This window comes from Pristiophorus japonicus, chromosome 17 (genome assembly GCF_044704955.1).
Source record: "Pristiophorus japonicus isolate sPriJap1 chromosome 17, sPriJap1.hap1, whole genome shotgun sequence".
NCBI lineage: Eukaryota > Metazoa > Chordata > Chondrichthyes > Pristiophoridae > Pristiophorus > Pristiophorus japonicus.
This window is the reverse complement of record NC_091993.1, coordinates 77,763,610-77,783,682: the sequence shown is the minus strand read 5'-3', so window position 1 is coordinate 77,783,682 and position 20,073 is coordinate 77,763,610.

Below are 20,073 nucleotides of genomic sequence, written 5' to 3'. Positions count from 1 at the left end.
TACAGTATTTTACAAAGCGCTCACCGGTGTTCTCTTTTCTGCTCAGCTCGGGGTCTCCTTTTGCCTTTTCGTTACTTTAGCTTCTTTACGGTAGCTACCTTATGCTTCAACCGCTCCCCTGGGGATTTTTGGCGGCTCGTCCTTCTTTTTAACTAGGACTGCCCAGGCACCTTTCTCCTTTCAGCTAGGAAGGTCCTTTAAAATTCCTCTTTTCTCTTTAAAAGTTAAATTTAGTTCTTTTGGATCTCGTTATCAGAGATCCTGCCGACTACGCCAGAAACTGTCGAGGAAATTTCTAAGTTAAATTAACTCAGGCGGAGGCATTCAGAGTTGCGCTTCGAGAGAATTTTATTTCTTAAACTAACGAGATATCTCGGAGAGCCTGCTTAGTCCACACCAAGGCAGAACTCTGAATTTTACAGGCAACTTCGCCCTATCTTTATACAGTTGAAACAGGAATTTTATCTGCAACTCGCCACACATAAACATTATTCATACATTTCGTGAGTACAAAGGTCATTGTATCTATTATACATGAGCATTATTCATACGAAACTGTGAGTACAAAGTTCACCCCGGTAGGCACACTTTATCTGTTTCTTGCATAGTTTCTCTTTGTCCCTATGCTGATAAGCAAGGTATCTGGAAACTCATGCAAAGACCAGACAGTCATGTATATACAACATTCTGTTCTTTGAGGTTGATAAGTTTCGGTAAACACCAGATAGTCATGTATATACAACATTCTGTTCATTGAGGCTGATAAGTTTCGGTAATTTTCTCTAGCTCCGTGAATTCTACAGACTCAGCAAAAGCGAACTTAACCCTTCCTTTAACCTAGGACATGGATTGTTTTCTTCTACAGAAAGTCTCCGTCTGAGTTAATTTAAGCTAAATATTTCCTCGACAGATTCTGGCGTAGTCAGGCAGGATCTCTAAAAAAAAACGAGATCCAAAAGAACTAAATTTAATTTTTTAAAAGAAAAGAGGAATTTTAATGACCTTCCTAGCTGAAAGGAGGAAGGTGCCTAGGCCATCCTAGCAAAAGGGGGACGGGCCGCCGAGATCCCCTGAAGGGTGAGGCATAGTTTAAGGTAGTTACCGTAAAGAAGCAAAAATAACAAAAAGGCAAAAGGAGACCCCAAACTGAGCAGAAAAGAGAACACCGGTGAGCGCTTTGTAAATTATTGTATATTTTGTAAGATTGTCCTAACTCTCATTTCAGAAAAGATCACGAGACGTTGCACCCGGAAGAATGGGAAACGGCTCTAGTCGAGCAGGGCGCTCGTGCCCAGCTCCTAGAAAAGGAAAGAAGGACGACCTCTCAACTGAAAGAATGAAAGTACATCCTAAAACTGAGAAAAGAATCCATAAGGTAGCAAAGCAACGAGAGAAGGTAGGAGATCCTATTGTGCCGCCTGGCTCGCCGGCGGACACTGTAATTAAAGAAACAGGAGACGACAGATACGCGGTAACGTTTAGTAGTGATTTGTACGGCTGGTCTGATGGGGATTGGCCATATGGAGGAAGTTTTAAATTGTCCTTAATTGAGGAATGGAGACAGACCACCAAAGATGGGGCAGGGGACCCCACTTGGGATAAAGACTATATGGAGAATTGTTTTAAAAAATGGACTGAGGTGGCAAAAAGGCACCAGCCCCCGAAAAATAAAAAGAAAGAGGAGGAGGGCAAGGAGAAGCCCCCTCCCACTTACAGCCCTCCGAGTGCCCCGGTTATGACCGCTTCCCCTGTCGGCTTATATCCCCGTCTTCCAACCACCAAGCCGGATGATTGGCAGGAAATAATAGAAATAGTGGCCGCCCAGCTAGATCAGGCCTCCAGGCAACGAGCCCACCCACAAGACCCACCAGAAGATGAAAATGGAGAAGGGGGGGCGGATGGAGGAATCGAGAATAACGACACCCAGGAATGAGTACCAGGACCACTGTGAGGCAGGCTGATTCCACCACTATCCCCCCGTTACAGGTCCCCGTGTAATGCTCGGAACAACTGCTGTTCTAAAGCCCTGGACACCGGGGGAGGCTCGGGATATGACATCAGCCGCCCCTAACCCTGTTAAGAAGCCAATAGCCTTTCACAACTGGCTTGAGCAAACCTGTACCATATATAACCCTCTCCCCGGAGATGTGAAATTATTACTGCAGGCAGCATATAGGTCCTCTTCAGGGGGTGAAAGACATGTTCCCTATACCCGCCGGCGAAAATGGGGATTGGCGGGAAGACAATGAGGAAGAAGGAAATGAGTCCCGGGAACATTGGTTGCAACACAGGGGCAAGGATGCCATATTAAAGGGAGCTAAAAAGCACGGAGATATAGGGGAAGTCACACGCTGTCTGCAGAAAGCAGAAGAATCAATGATAGATTTTGCAGGTAGATGGAAAAATAGTTGGGACGAACATGCAGGAATCCCGATGGATCAAAATGAACCCTTGGCAGTACAAACCTTGCTAAGTTGCATGTTGCCGCAACAAGCAAGAACATACAAAATTAAGGTCTTGGACTGGCAAGGAAAAAGTTGGAAAGAAACGATCACAGTACTGGCCAACATGGATAGGGAGGGACTATTCACCTATAAGGAAAACAAGGCTAAAACAGCAGGTCAGTACTATCAGCAAAAAGGAAGAGGACAAGCACAGAATAATAGAGGAGGATATGGGGGACGAGGACGAGGAAGAGGGAGAGGACAGTGGCCCCAAAGAGACCGCTCTCAAGATGAGTGTAGAAATTGCAGAAGAAAAGGGCATTGGGCTCGCGATTGCAGGTACCCCCCGAAACAGGGTGGAGGATTGCAAGGGGGTTTCCCCGAACCTCCACCTCCCTTGGCCCCTCAGTTTTCGTTCTCTAACCCCAACCCGCACCAATCAGCATAGGAATGCCCCGGAGGCTTAGTGGTACAGGCGCCAGCCCTCCGCCTATCAGCGGACATAGAAGAAAACCCTCTGGCAGTAGTAAAAGTAGGAGACACTTATGTGAAGTTCCTGGTGGATACCGGTGCTACTATGTCTTCTGTACCATCCTCTGTGGGATTACCTGTAAGCAACACCACCGTCTTAAGTATGGGTGTGGCCGGTATCCCCATGAAAGAATTTTTATCTGAACCTACCAATTGATAATTGAAGGACAACCAGTTAATGATGAGACTTTGATAGTCTCTAAAACAACACCTCTCCCTTTATTGGGAAGACAGACTTTGTGCAAACTAGGAGCCACAATTTATTGCACAAAGGAAGGAATGTACATGGAGCTCCCTCCAAATAATATTCATCAGTTCTTTAATGGGATTAAAGAAGAGAAAAGGGAGGATAACAAAGAAAAGGCTGCCCTCTATTGTTGGCAATTGAATGGCAATTTCTACTCCCCTTTGATACATGAAGTTATACAAAATTGATCCCAATACTGAAGAATTGATGTATATAATTTTGACAAGCTTTGAGGCAGTTCAGCTTCACTGTACAGCCTGGTACACTCGACAAAGAGCTGAAACTTACCAGTGTCTGGTACAATCCTTTTTGAACAAAGAAGAAATAATAGAGGCTACGCCCCACATTTATTTTGGACCCGAAGGATTGGGGGTAGCCATTGACTTGACACCCTTACAGCAGCAGCGGTATAGAGAAGTGAACTCGATACCCCATCTGACATTGGCTGTAAAACCGCCAGCGAAACCTAAAGATATGGGTCCGATGATTGTAGGAATAGAAAAAGAAAAACAGCAACAAGGCTATCAACCTTGGGCAGTAATAAAACTGCAAAATGTTCAGATAGACTTTATCACTCACAACAGGGGGATTCTCCAGTGGAAAGGTAAAAATCATGCCTCCACTTTTGAAAAACAGCAACCCCCGGAACAACCAAGCCCTAAGCTGCCAATGGCATTGAATCAAGTATCTTCTGAACTTTGGGCAAAGCATAAGAATCATGTTGGGCAAGTTCATTCTGCAGTACCCCATCGGGTACAATTGATAAAGAACACCGTATTACCAAGCATTAGGCAGTACAGACTGCCTCCAGAGGCAGAAAATGGGATAGAGCCAGTCATTTCTGCATTGTTGGAACAAGGAGTTTTAAAAAAGACACAGAGCCCATGTAACACTCCGATACTGCCCATACCAAAGGTTAATAGGCCGAATGAATAGAGATTTGTGCAAGATCTGAGAGCTATTAATAAGATAGTAGTCCCTATCACCCCTGTGGTACCGGACACCAACATTATACTATCTGCTATACCACCAACAGCAACTGTCTTTACTGTGATAGACCTGTGTTCAGCTTTTTTCTCCATCCCGTTAAATCAAGAAAGTCAGTATCTGTTTGCTTTCACCCACAAGAAGCAGCAGTACACATGGACCAGATTGCCCCAAGGATACACCGAAAGCCCCGCAGTATATGCAGCAGCCGTAAAAAGGGACCTTGAAGACTGTTCATTATCAGACCAGTCTGTGCTGTTGCAGTATGCGGACGATTTGCTTGTGGCTTCTAGCCACGGATACAGGTGCATGCAAGACTCCCTGAAACTGTTACAGCACCTATGTGAAAGAGGGCACCGAGTGTCGTTACAAAAGTTACAATTTTGTCAGACTCAAGTCCAGTACCTGGGTTTTCACATATCTCAAGAGCAGAGGCAGCTAGGACCAGAAAGAATTCAGACAATTCAAAGTGCCACCATACCAAAGACAAAGAAGGGTATCTTGTCATTTTTGGGGATGGTTGGGTACTGTAGACAATGGATCCCCGATTATCGAGAATGGGATGTGGTCCTAAGATCAGCTGCCCTAAATGATGCCCCACCCAAGGTGGAGTGGACCCCAGAGAGAGAGGAGGCATTTAAACAGTTAAAGAAAGCCATTACTAATGCTCCGGCGTTGGGACTTCCAAATTATGGTAAACCTTTTCAGATGTATGTGAACGAGAAAGAAGGATTCGCAACCGCAGTACTAACCCAAGAACATGGTGGGGGAAATAGACCAGTTGCTTATTATTCGGTTTTGCTGCCTCCAGTAGTAAGGGGAATGCCAGCATGTCTACGTGCTGTAGCTGCTACTGCGGTCATGGTGGAGAAGTCGGTCCCTATTGTTTTGGATTATCCATGTACTGTCATTACAGCCCATGCTGTGTTATTACTTTTGAATTCAGCTGCCACACAACACTTTACAGCATCAAGAAGAACAGGTTATGAAGTATTACTGCTGTCCCACCCTAACTATACCTTTCGACGTGCACCAGTAGTGAACCCAGCCACCTTTCTTCCTACTAAAGAAGTAGAGGATCCAGACCAGCATGATTGTCTGTTAACGGTGGAAATAGCCACCTTACCAAGACCAGATTTGCTCACAGAGCCCATGGGCAATCCTGATCTTATTCTCTATACGAATGGATCATCGTACAGGCCGTCGGATGACTTGCTGTTGGCAGGCTATGCTATTGTAAACCCCCACGAAACTGTTGAAGCATTCGCCCTGCCTCCCGGAACCTCGGCTCAGGCTGCTGAATTGTTCGCCCTCACTAGAGCTTGTATAATAGCTAAAGATCAAACTACTAATATCTATACTGATTCTAGATATGCATTCGGTGTAGTCCATGATTTTGGACAACTGTGGAAAAACAGAGGCTTTATCACCTCTGGTGGAAAGCATATTAATCACTCTCAACTGGTGCTTAATCTATTAGATGCCATTCAGTTGCCAAGTAAGGTAGCCGTTATCAAATGTGCAGCTCACACAACCGGTGAGGATGAAGTATCAGTAGGAAATAGGAGGGCTGACGAGGCGGCCAAACAGGCCGCTTCGGCACAGGCAGACTGCCTTCAAGCAGTCTCAGTTTCCCCTCCACAGAAACTTGACATCCAACAACTTAAAACAGCCCAACAACAAGTTACTATGCAAGAAAGAAGAACTTGGGAAAACTAGGGTTGTTTTCTCAGAAACGACATCTGGTGCCACCCTGATGCACAGTGGTATGCACCAGAAATTTGTCAACAAAATAACAGAGGTAAAACACCTGCTGAATATGATCATCTACCCCAGCCAAGTATGCCCTTTGAGAATTTGCAAATTGATTTTGTCCACATGCCTCCAGTATCAGGTCTTAAGTACCTATTAGTCATAGTAAATATGTTCACAAGGTGGGTAGAAGCGTACGCCACTAGGAGAGACGATGCCCGAATAGTAGTAAAAATTCTATTTAAAGAAATAGTACCAAGATATGGGATACCTATGGGAATCAACAGTGACAGGGGAACACACTTCATCGGAAAAATAGTGCAAAATTTTGCAGAAGCATTAGGTTTCCAGTGGAAGTTACATATACCATATCAGCCACAGTCCTCGGGAATGGTAGAAAGAGTAAATGGGATAATAAAATCTACCCTTACCAAGGTATGTCAGGAGACTGGACTAAAGTGGCCAGATGCCTTACCATTGGTATTGTATACAATGAGAAACCAGAAAAACCGAAACACTGGTTTGACACCACATGAAGCCTTGTTGGGAAGACCAATGTCTACTGGCGTAAAACCACCACTGGCAGCTGAAAAAATAGCATTAATTTGGAATGATGAAAAATCACTAAAGTATGCTCAGGCCACGTGTGAAATAGCAAGGAGTCTGCATGAACAAATAAAGCAGACACAGGTGCCCCCGTCGGAAGGAAATATGCACCCTTTTAGGCCTGGAGACCAAGTGTTGGTAAAAACATTAAACAAAGAATCCTTTTCTCCTAGGTGGAAAGGACCATATCAGATAATTCTCACAACACGAACCGCGCTGAAGTTGGAAAAGCATCCAAATTGGGTGCATGCAACCCGTTGTAAATATTATTTTCCCGACGAAATACAGACAAAAGAAAAGGCATTGAACCAGGACGTACTACGATTGCCTGACTAAGGAAAAGGCCATCTTCTCGCTGAGGAACTGTACCTGCTCTTGTACTAAATTAAATATTTGGACTTGAAAGTACTGCCCAAAAGTTCAGGAACGGATGTCAGAGCTCATTTGTGTGCCAGTTTGGGCCTTTATTATTTGGGTCACTGTTACTATCGTGTGGACGTGTTGTTATTGTAACGACTTAATTCAAGAGTGGTATAGAAACAAACAAGAAAGGTAAGCTGGGAAGGGACTCTTGGAAAAATTATAAATGGACGTTAGGTATACTGATCATTTTAGCGACAGGGAACTCCCGGCAGGAGGAAGAGGTCCTAAAAGAAGGAAGAGTATGGAAGGGAAATATGGGATGGGAAAGAAGTAATAGTGCAAGGCAGCAAGGCAATTTTATATGCCCAGTAGGCCAAAGTTGTAAAGTAGGGAATTTTACGGCACGATGTGAGGCATGTGGAATGAAGGAAGAAAGAGGGGAATTCCAGTTTATATTGGGGAAAGGGTATCAGTTGTTCATAGAATACCAGGCCGATGTGTGGATGAAGTGTACCCGGAGCACAGGGAAAAACAAGAGATGGGGGTACATAGGAGGGCCGGACAAGAGAAAAGACTTCCTCCGTTATTCATTTACAAGTATGGTAGATGGGCAGCGGATGTTGTGCATGAATAACACCCCGGTGAATGGAGGAGACCCATTCGTGGTAAAATGGTCAGTAAAAGAATCCGGCCACCCAGAAGACCGGGACCCGGGACATCTAAAAAGGATACTGACCACTTGCATCCCAGTGGTAAGATCCCCAGGAGTATTAAATCTAACAATACGAATTAAATATCCCCCAAAGAAAGAAGATGGTTGCCACACAACCAGTGTTAAGGTATCTTTTGAAAAAGAAAGACCCCAAAGAAAGAAACGGGGTGTATTAGAGACTGTGTTAGGTGGAGTGGGAGCAGGAATAGGAGCATTGAACTCCATGGATATCGAGACCCTACAAAATAAAATCCAGGCCGTCGGGGGACTGGTAGGGGAAGATATAAAGATCAGAAATGCCTGGGATGAAGGATTACAGCAATTACAGATATCAGGTTACATCATAAATGAAATGACCTGGGAACAGAATGAAGGGATAGAGAAGGAAATAGAGAACCTAATGAAAGAACAACAGGGAGTAAACAAGTACACCCATTGCCTATTTAAAGAAATGATCAGACGGCTATTAAGAGCCGAGTTAGAAAGGAAAATATTATCCTTCCATGCTAACATATGGGAAAGGTTACTGTGGAGATTAACAAAAGGGATAAGCTTCTTAATTTAACCATTAACCCTCAAAAAAGATATACCAGTTGTAATTCAAAAGGATGTAACGTTACTATGGAGATAGTAAGTAAGACACGAAAAGAAATTTGGTGTCAGTTCCAAGTAATGCCCCAGCTGTTTGGACAGAACTTCTGGTACCCAGAATTTAAAGGCGATTGGGTCGATGAGAAGAATATGACACATCACCAGAGGGGATGTGCTAGGTGGCCATTCGGAATGGTATGTCCCTATCAGACCGCCATACACGAACCATGCTCACTGCAGCACTCCATTGGAGTATGTAAATGGGAATTAAAGCCAACACATATTATGGAAATAGGACAGAATGAGATCTGTGTGACAGGAAATAAACCTGTCTATCTGGATGGAATATCTGTCTATGCACAAGATTGAACCCTTACCCCCTGTAATTAATCTGACCAGACTGCACAATTTGATACGGAATGACAAGAAAATTGAGGAAGCTCTGTCAAAGCAAGGCAGAGACATCCACCAATTTAGAGTCGAAATGAGTTACAAGAAGGAGCAACTAGTGAGAATCGCAGACGAAGTCACCTCTTTGACAGTACACCACTGGTGGGATGTGTTTACCGGATGGTCCCCAAAAGCTACAGCAGTACTGAAGCTTGCTATACACCCCATAGTAATCGTAGGTGTGGTTATGCTTGTATTATTAATAATCCTTTGCGGAATGTGGATAAAATTAAAAAATTTAATTAGTCAAGTAATAGGCCTGATCTCCGAAATAAAAAGGAAAAGTGTGTGCATGAAAGGAAGGTTAAGTCGCTTAGAGGAAAAGGTTGATGAAGACGAATATCTCAAAATGCGACCCTATCCTGAAGGGTATGAACCCCCTTTTCAGCAAGAAGAGAATATAGGAAATTGTGTTGATCTAAAAATTAAAAAAAAAAGATCAACAAGGAGGGAATTGTGGAAGAAAGAATCTATGAATCTATGGCTTATGGTAAAGGGAAGGGTTAAATTCTGTTTTTGCTATATTTGAAGAAATAATAGGACTAGAACAACACCCACACTTTTTAGCCTTGAAACTTAGAAATGTAATTAAATGACTAATGGTATTAAAAGGGAGTCTCCTGATATTCTGCTTATCAGACTGTGAACAGGGAGAAATTATGCAAGGACAGATAGAGTGTGTGCCTCCCGAGACGACCCTTGTACTCACGGAACTAATGAATAAGATTCCTTTTCTCTTTCTGTATTCTATTTCTGTATAAAGATAGGGACAATTTGCTTGTAGAGCAGAGTCTTCTGCCTTGGTACGGTCCAAGCAGGCTCTCCGAGATATCTCGCTATTTTTTAATAAAATTCTCTCGAAGTGCAATTCTGAAAGTCTCCGCCTGAGTTAATTTAAGCTAAATATTTCCTCGACAGGACTCTTTAACTACTATAGGAACTTTATAGCCAACTTCACGGCAATCGCGGAACCCATACAGAGACTAGTTAAGGGAGGAAAACCAGCTCCAGAAAGTGTGGAGTGGGGCCCGGAACAAGAAAGAGCATAAGGCCAGATAAAGGAAGCCCTGATGTCGGCACCAGGCCGAGGACTGCCAAATATGAACACACCGTTTCACATTCATTGTGAGAATGAGGGCGGTTTTTACGGAGCAATAGTTACTCAAATGCATGGAGACCGAGCCCGCCTAGTAGCGTACTATTCCACCCAACAATCGCCCGTGACAGGAGGTCTGTCAAGATGTGTAGCAGCCTTGGACTGCGCAACATGAGCGGTGAAAGTTAGTGAGCCAGTAGTAATGACAGGGGAGGTTATACTACATACCAAACATACCTTGGTGGAAATGCTCAACATCGGGAAATTGCGCTCCGTGTCCAACGTCCGCCGGGCCAAATGGGAAGCAGTATTACTTCTGTTAGCGTTAGTGTTTTCTTAGAAGAATCACTCAACACTCAGAGTCGGTTCCAATGCTGAAGCAGCTTTTATTACGCTCAGCGGGAAGGAAAAACTCAGGACCGTATCCAGGTTTCTCTTCCCAGAACAAAGAGTTACATGTACCTTTATATGTTTCACAACAGTTACAAAACAGTTTACTACAGTTACACAGCCCATCACGGCTGGACATAAGCCAATCACAACGATTATAGATTACATATAGGTTCTTTTAACCCAATAGAATTCTCCTAGTATCCAGGGAACCATATGTTCGGTTATTGTCAGTTTGGGCTGATCGATGACTTTATAGGTTCTCTCCCTAGTTCTTTCATCTGGGAGAAATAATTGGTTTGTAGCCTTGTTTACAGCAAATGGCTTCCCTCTTATCTTTCTTCCTGGGGAATTAATTGGTTTATGGCCTTGTTCACAGGAGATGGTTTCCTTCTTATCTCTGTCTTCCCAGGCATTCCTACAGTGGGCCTCACAGGGTTATTGCTCGGTCAGTGAACGTTCAACAGTTCACAGTTTGACTACCTGGTTTCCCATCATGCCTGGGCAGCCATTTTATGTGTGTGTCCATTTAAGCTTATGTGAGTTTTAAATATCCAGCAGGTGCCTAATGCCTAAGTCTATATATATCTTTCTACTCTCTACAACAATTCCCCCTTTCGGTAAAGGGACTAGTCCTAGTCCCCTTTTAACCGAAATACTGCCTTTATCTGATATTTGTGCACGGCCCGGTATTCCTTGCCTCAACGTGCTGGCCAGTCACGCGGTTTCAGGAGTTCCGGTTGCTTAAATCAAATTAACAAAGGCTAGCTCCTCCCGTCCCCTTATCAAACAGGCTTGTTTAATATCCAGGGAACGGTGATTAGTCCGTTTCCGCCATTTGTGGCGCCTGCATACCTGGCAGGCCATCACGCCCCATGTTATTGCTAAGATTAATTGTATACCGACCAGTGTGTGTGAAATAATTCGGATCCATGGGTGGATGTTCACATTTATTCCCCAGTCCCAGACCTTTCTCCACCAACTCTGACTTTGTAAGTCTACCTCGGTATCTTCTTCCAGTTCTTTGATTTTAGTTTGTAGCTGGTGATAGATTTTTACGGATTGCCCCACTCTGAGCCTTAACTCCCGTAATACCTCGGTTAGATGTGGGATAGGGACCTGCTCTGGCTCGTCATAATCCTGTAAATGATCATGGAGCTGATCGGTTACCTCGATAACTTCGGACTTCCGGCGCCTAACCTGGGTGATATGCGCTTGCCCGATCGCGACAGGTCGTAGTGGTGTAAAGCAAAAGTTTGGCTGTGGTATAGGGCACTGCAGGTCATTATACCAGTATGAACGCTCTGTGGTAGAGACGCAGTATCTTCCCCTCCCTCCGTAGCCTGCCCTCGCAAAGTGCATGTGTGCGGGCACTATTTCTAGTACACACCCGTTGGTTCGGTTAAACCCGCACTCGTCTAGTTCACCTCGGCCCACCGGGTGAGGGCATACTGTGATTTCCCCCCCTTTGCTTGCAATCTGCTAGGGAAATCCCAGTAAGCATGTTGTTTCGACGAACGGCAGAGGTGGTGGTCAGGTAGTAGCGTATGGAGACATTTTCCCGTATTACTCCGATATTCTCTCGTTGGTATAGGGGGAACGGCCCTGAGTCCGGCGTGACTATAGGGATCATCAGGACTGTCCCTATCCCGGTAGTCCTACCCATCTGGCAATCTGGAATTGCTGGGTATACTCTGGTCAGTCCCTTCAGAGTACAATTATCCAGTGTCCCCCTTTGGTTAGCCAACTGAGCTAAATCTTCCTGTTCTCTATCAATGAGGTGATTGATGGTTCTGGCGTGAGCTTCCAGGACTGAGATGCCATCCAGCTGGATTTTGGCACCCTCCTTTCCTAGGTTGGCTTGGTCTTCCTGGTTTTGCTCCACCCTCTCCAATAACCCCTTCATCACCCCTCTAAGCTGTTCCACCCTCTCATTTAATTCTTGTATGTCTATCGAGTTCACTACGGAGGTCTCTGTATTGAAAACGGTAGCAACATCATTAACTATTTCCCTCTTCATCCTGGGGGCTAACCCCTGTCCCCGGAACCTACTGGCACCCATTGCATCGGCAGCCTGCTGCATTACAACTTTACTTAATACATTGTACATCTTCCTTGACTGTTCTGTACAGTATTCCGGCATCTGGATGCCTGAAATATTGATCAGAACAGGCACAATTTCATGTCTAACATTATCATACAACAGTTCCCCCTCGCTGTACATTACAATCCCATTCTCTGGTCCCTTCGTAGTTATGGGGCAAGGCAGTTCCTCGGGCAATGTAGTGATTCTTATGGGGCGCGGTGTTGGAGGGGGTGAGAAACATACATACAATGATATTGCAGCCGCCCCCGCCTCCTCGTAATACCCACACAGCCCCATTCCCTTCTTGCGGATGACTGATTGCTGGGATTGTCCCGGAGGCGCACAAATTATGCCGAAAGTACATTCATCAGGCCCTTTGACATCCCTCCGTTTAATGCATCTGCTCCTTATACCCGTGGAGCACTGTACACATACTCTTATTCTTATTAGGATTCTTATTAGGATTCACTTGTAACCATGCATTAAAATAAGTCCTGTCCTTGCTCCAGTCCTTGGCTGCTGGAATGCACATTCCGTCCGTTAAATTAAACAAGACTCCATAGTTCATATAGTTGTTTATTTCCAGCGTGCTCTGCTGTCCGTCGGTGTTGCCCAGGGTACGTGCATGTCGCAGGGCTATCCATATTCCGAGTAGCGCCGTTCGTATTCCCATTCCGGTAAGTATTATCTGTAATTTTAAACAGACGGCCTGGTCGTCACCAGGGGTTAAGTTTTTTTGCTCTACGAGTGTCCCTGTCACCCTGCAAAATCAGAAGCACAAGGTTATAATCGAACCATTTCGAGCTGAATCTGTAGGGCGTGCGCCCGTGTCTTTACCCACTTAAATATTACCCAAACTCCTATGACCAAGGCCAAAGCTATTCCTCCAAACATCGCTGTCTGCTTTACCGTTAGGTTGGGTTTGTGGACTACACCTACCCACCGTGGGGTACATTGGCTCTATTGCCAGAGGTGATGGTGCTATGGCTGCGCACTGCACTATCCGTCTAGTCCTGTTATCTCTTCCAGCCTGTTTATCTTAGCTTTTAACTCTTCAATTTGTTTTATTGAATATCTATTTCTTTATTGTATCAGGCAAGCATTATTACATAAGCTAGTTCTGTTTTTATTTTTTGTTTCCTCTGTTAGGTGAGTCTTTTTTTTCTATTAAGAAATCCAAATTAATAATGTTCAGTATAACACGGCTGTCAATGGAAAGGGTTAACTCCTTTCCAGGTTTGTAAGAAGACCTGATGTCATTTCGTGACTTCACGTAATCATCTGAAAAAAAAGTCTTTGTGCCTTCAAAACTGGCTTCGAAATTAGGAATCCGTTAAAAACAGCATAAATCATTAGAGTAAACTCCAATGTTTTCTTAACTTCTAATTCAAGTACTTGCCAAAGAATTTTTTTTTTTTTTTAATTGTTTTAAAACAAGACCACACATACAATAGCAATTTTGTTTACTGAAATTCAATTCTGTTTTTTTTTTATTTCTCTCTTTCTCCTCGTTATCTTCAAAACCCTCCTGCTTGTTTAGACTGTTCGGGACATTTTTGATAAACACTGTCCATTTTGGAAATCTTTTCAAACTGCATTGAAACTTTTGAAAATTCGAATCCATGTAGAGTGTTTTTTACTTATTCCAATTTTTTTTTTCTCTTCTAATTAAACCAATATCTTTTTCACAGCAAACATCAACTAGTATTTAGTAAGTTATGTCTTTTTCCATTTAGTCCGTTACATCTTTTTTTCCTTTCTTCAAATTAGGTTTTGTATTTTACACGGAGGGTTCGTAACTCCATAAAGTTGTTAATCTCAAAATCCCAATTCAAACTTTGTAATTTCAATCTTTATTTAAAACTTTTTTTTTAGAAGCTCTTTTTTTTTAAAGCATTCTTTATCTCATTCCGAGACTAAATTTATGTCTTTCAGCCCAATCAATCATTGCATGTTTTCTTTCGGCAAGTAAGTGAGCATGTCAAATAAATATTTTGCTCAACAAACCTATTCTTTATTTGTTTATTTTCCTAGCTCCGTAACTTATCATCCGAATAAATCCACACCTGCGTTTCTAACTTAAATGTCTTAAAACTTCCCACATACAGGACAACATTACAAAGGGTTTAAAAAAAGACTTTCACTCTGTTTCTAAAATAAACAGACACTTGCATTCCTCTTCCAACCAGGCTTTCGGAACATGAAAACATAAAAAAATTCATTCTGCAGTCAAAAATCACACAGACACTTCTCACTCAACGATCAGACATTTACAACAGTCTCTCTTCTTGTTTTGGCCGGCTCTATTTTTGGATCCATGACCTTTCAGGGAATTCGTAGTTTTATCTAAATAATTCCTCACATAACTAATTCCTGAGGATTCCACCCTGCTTTAATCATTTTTTCAATTAGCTTCTTTTGTTTTTCCGCCAGGTGGCGGGTAAGCGACCCTTCTGGTCCCCACTCGAGTTTACTTGTTTTCATGGCCATTCCTGGGTAGGACTAGTACCGTTAGGAATCTACTCTCAGAGGTCCGCTTTCTTTCTAGCGCGACTTGTAGTAAACTGTCTCTTGGCTACTGTCAGGTCACAAGTTCTGCTGTTGCACAAACTTATACAATTCTTAAAAACGCGTTTAAGCAATTCCCGCAGTGCTCTACGTATCCTTAACGACTACCTACCACCGCTCAGCCCGTTGGTCCGACCCTGTTCACAGGTTTGGATTCCGTTAGCCGCTGTACACCGCTTGGTTCTATCCCGGGGTATTTCAAATTACACTACTGGGTCCGGAAGATGTCTCTCGGTATCACGATCCCACGGTCTAAGTGTGTTCCCTACGCCTACTTGGTTCCTGGCCGTCACGTGGGACAAAAGTCCTCTTAATTCAGGCTCAGGCTAGGCGTTTGAGATATTAGACCGTCTCCTCATGTCGATCAACCAGCTTCCACCTTCCGCACCCTTTATACTTAAAAATTGTTTTTTATACTCACCCGGGTTTTTTCCAAGGGCGTCCAGCGACTCCGGGAAATCCCGTCGACTACGCCATTGATAGCGTTAGTGTTTTCTTAGAAGAATCACTCAACACTCAGAGTCGGTTCCAATGCTGAAGCAGCTTTTATTACGCTCAGCGGGAAGGAAAAACTCAGGACCGTATCCAGGTTTCTCTTCCCAGAACAAAGAGTTACATGTACCTTTATATGTTTCACAACAGTTACAAAACAGTTTTCTACAGTTACACAGCCCATCACGGCTGGACATAAGCCAATCACAACGATTATAGATTACATATAGGTTCTTTTAACCCAATAGAATCCTCCTAGTATCCAGGGAACCATATGTTCGGTTATTGTCAGTTTGGGCTGATCGATGACTTTATAGGTTCTCTCCCTAGTTCTTTCATCTGGGAGAAATAATTGGTTTGTAGCCTTGTTTACAGCAAATGGCTTCCCTCTTATCTTTCTTCCTGGGGAATTAATTGGTTTATGGCCTTGTTCACAGGAGATGGTTTCCTTCTTATCTCTGTCTTCCCAGGCATTCCTACAGTGGGCCTCACAGGGTTATTGCTTGGTCAGTGAACGTTCAACAGTTCACAGTTTGACTACCTGGTTTCCCATCATGCCTGGGCAGCCATTTTATGTGTGTGTCCATTTAAGCTTATGTGAGTTTTAAATATCCAGCAGGTGCCTAATGCCTAAGTCTATATATATCTTTCTACTCTCTACAACACTTCCCTTAGATGGGTCCGTAAAAATTGTACGAGACACGGGGGAGAAATCGGCAGAGGGCCTCTTATCCGTGGGTGAGCCTCATGAGTGCCAGGCACAGGAATGGGAGGACTCACCGGGACACATAAGTGAGATTCCCCTTGAAAACCCCGAGCTGATCCTGTACGTGGATGGGTCCCGGAAATACATTCAGGGGACCCCGCATACGGGATGGGCGGTGGTAGATGAAGCGCTAAACACTGTCCGAAAGGGAAGGTTAGACAGAGGACTGTCGGCCCAAGTAGCTGAACTCACTGCCCTAACTGAAGCCCTCCAACGAGCCGAAGGCCGGTGGGCAAATATATATACGGATAGCCGCTATGTCTTCAGGGTAGTCCATGACATAGAAACATAGAAACATAGAAAATAGGTGCAGGAGCAGGCCATTCAGCCCTTCTAGCCTGCACCGCCATTCAATGAGTTCATGGCTGAACATGAAACTTCAGTACCCCCTTCCTGCTTTCTCGCCATACCCCTTGATCTCCCGAGTAGTAAGGACTTCATCTAACTCCCTTTTGAATATATTTAGTGAATTGGCCTCAACTACTTTCTGTGGTAGAGAATTCCACAGGTTCACCACTCTCTGGGTGAAGAAGTTTCTCCTCATCTCGGTCCTAAATGGCTTACCCCTTATCATTAGACTGTGATCCCTGGTTCTGGACTTCCCCAACATTGGGAGCATTCTTCCTGCATCCAACCTGTCCAAACCCGTCAGAATTTTAAATGTTTCTATGAGGTCCCCTCTCACTTTTCTGAACTCCAGTGAATACAAGCCCAGTTGATCCAGTCTTTCTTGATAGGACAGTCCCACCATCCCGGGAATCAGTCTGGTGAATCTTCGCTGCACTCCCTCAATAGCAAGAATGTCCTTCCTCAAGTTAGGGGACCAAAACTGTACACAATACTCCAGGTGTGGCCTCACCAAGGCCCTGTACAACTGTAGCAACACCTCCCTGACCCTGTACTCAAATCCCCTCGCTATGAAGGCCAACATGCCATTTGCTTTCTTAACTGCCTGCTGTACCTGCATGCCAACCTTCAATGACTGATGTACCATGACACCCAGGTCTCATTGCACCTTCCCTTTTCCTAATGTGTCACCATTCAGATAATAGTCTGTCTCTCTGTTTTTACCACCAAAGTGGATAACCTCACATTTATCCACATTATACTTCATCTGCCATGCATTTGCTCACTCACCTAACCTATCCAAGTCACTCTGCAGCCTCATAGCATCCTCCTCGCAGCTTACACTGCCACCCAACTTAGTGTCATCCGCAAATTTGGAGATACTACATTTAATCCCCTCGTCTAAATCATTAATGTACAATGTAAACAGCTGGGGCCCCAGCACAGAACCTTGCGGTACCCCACTAGTCACTGCCTGCCATTCTGAAAAGTACCCATTTACTCCTACTCTTTGCTTCCTGTCTGACAACCAGTTCTCAATCCACGTCAGCACACTACCCCCAATCCCATGTGCTTTAACTTTGCACATTAATCTCTTGTGTGGGACCTTGTCGAAAGCCTTCTGAAAGTCCAAATATACCACATCAACTGGTTCTCCTTTGTCCACTTTACTGGAAACATCCTCAAAAAATTCCAGAAGATTTGTCAAGCATGATTTCCCTTTCACAAATCCATGCTGACTTGGACCTATCATGTCACCATTTTCCAAATGTGCTGCTATGACATTCTTAATAATTGATTCCATCATTTTACCCACTACTGAGGTCAGGCTGACCGGTCTATAATTCCCTGCTTTCTCTCTCCCTCCTTTTTTAAAAAGTGGGGTTACATTGGCTACCCTCCACTCCATAGGAACTGATCCAGAGTCAATGGAATGTTGGAAAATGACTGTCAATGCATCCGCTATTTCCAAGGCCACCTCCTTAAGTACTCTGGGATGCAGTCCATCAGGCCCTGGGGATTTATCGGCCTTCAATCCCATCAATTTCCCCAACACAATTTCCCGACTAATAAAGATTTCCCTCAGTTCCTCCTCCTTACTAGACCCTCTGATCCCTTTTATATCCGGAAGGTTGTTTGTGTCCTCCTTAGTGAATACTGAACCAAAGTACTTGTTCAATTGGTCTGCCATTTCTTTGTTCCCCGTTATGACTTCCCCGATTCTGACTGCAGGGGACCTACGTTTGTCTTTATTAACCTTTTTCTCTTTACATACCTATAGAAACTTTTGCAATCCGCCTTAATGTTCCCTGCAAGCTTCTTCTCGTACTCCATTTTCCCTGCCCTAATCAAACCCTTTGTCCTCCTCTGCTGAGTTCTAAATTTCTCCCAGTCCCCAGGTTCGTTGCTATTTCTGGCCAATTTGTATGCCACTTCCTTGGCTTTAATACTATCCCTGATTTCCCTTGATAGCCACGGTTGAGCCACCTTCTCTTTTTTATTTTACGCCAGACAGGAATGTACAATTGTTGTAATTCATCCATGCGGTCTCTAAATGTCTGCCATTGCCCATCCACAGTCAACCCCTTAAGGATCATTCGCCAATCTATCCCGGCCAATTCACGCCTCATACCTTCAAAGTTACCCTTCTTTAAGTTCTGGACCATGGTCTCTGAATTAACTGTTTCATTCTCCATCCTAATGTAGAATTCCACCATATTATGGTCACTCTTCCCCAAGGGGCCTCGCACAATGAGATTGCTAATTAATCCTCTCTCATTACACAACACCCAGTCTAAGATGGCCTCCCCCCTAGTTGGTTCCTCGACATATTGGTCTAGAAAACCATCCCTTATGCACTCCAGGAAATCCTCCTCCACCGTATTGCTTCCAGTTTGGCTAGCCCAATCTATGTGCATATTAAAGTCACCCATTATAACTGCTGCACCCTTATTGCATGCACTCCTAATTTCCTGTTTGATGCCCTCCCCAACATCACTACTACTGTTTGGAGGTCTGTACACAACTCCCACTAACGTTTTTTGCCCTTTGGTGTTCTGCAGCTCTACCCATATAGATTCCACATCATCCAAGCTAATGTCATTCCTAACTATTGCATTAATCTCCTCTTTAACCAGCAATGCTACCCCACCTCCTTTTCCTTTTATTCTATCCTTCCTGAATGTTGAATACCCCTGGATGTTGAGTTCCCAGCCCTGATCATCCTGGAGCCACGTCTCCGTAATCCCAATCACATCATATTTGTTAACATCTATTTGCACAGTTAATTCATCCACTTTATTGCGGATACTCCTTGCATTAAGACACAAAGCCTTCAGGCTTGTTTTTTTAACACCCTTTGTCCTTTTAGAATTTTGCTGTACAGTGGCCCTTTTTGTTCTTTGCCTTGGGTTTCTCTGCCCTCCACTTTTCCTCATCTCCTTTCTGTCTTTTGCTTTTGCCTCCTTTTTGTCTTCCTCTGTCTCCCTGCATTGGTTCCCATCCCCCTGCCATATTAGTTTAACTCCTCCCCAACAGCACTAGCAAACACTCCCCCTAGGACATTGGTTCCGGTCCTGCCCAGGTGCAGACCGTCCGGTTTGTACTGGTCCCACCTCCCCCAGAACCGGTTCCAATGCCCCAGGAATTTGAATCCCTCCCTGCTGCACCACTGCTCAAGCCACGTATTCATCTGTGCTATCCTGCGATTCCTACTCTGACTAGCACGTGGCACTGGTAGCAATCCCGAGATTACTACTTTTGAGGTCCTACTTTTTAATTTAGCTCCTAGCTCCTTAAATTCGTTTCGTAGGACCTCATCCCTTTTTTTACCTATGTCGTTGGTACCAATGTGCACCACGACAACTGGCTGTTCTCCCTCCAATTTCAGAATGTCCTGCACCCGCTCCGAGACATCCTTGACCCTTGCACCAGGGAGGCAACATACCATCCTGGAGTCTCGGTTGCGGCCGCAGAAACGCCTATCTATTCCCCTCACCATTGAATCCCCTATCACTATCGCGCTCCCACTCTTTTTCCTGCCCTCCTGTGCAGCAGAGCCAGCCATGGTGCCATGAACTTGGCTGCTGCTGCCCTCCCCTGATGAGTCATCCCCCCCCCAATAGTACTCAAAGCGGTGTATCTGT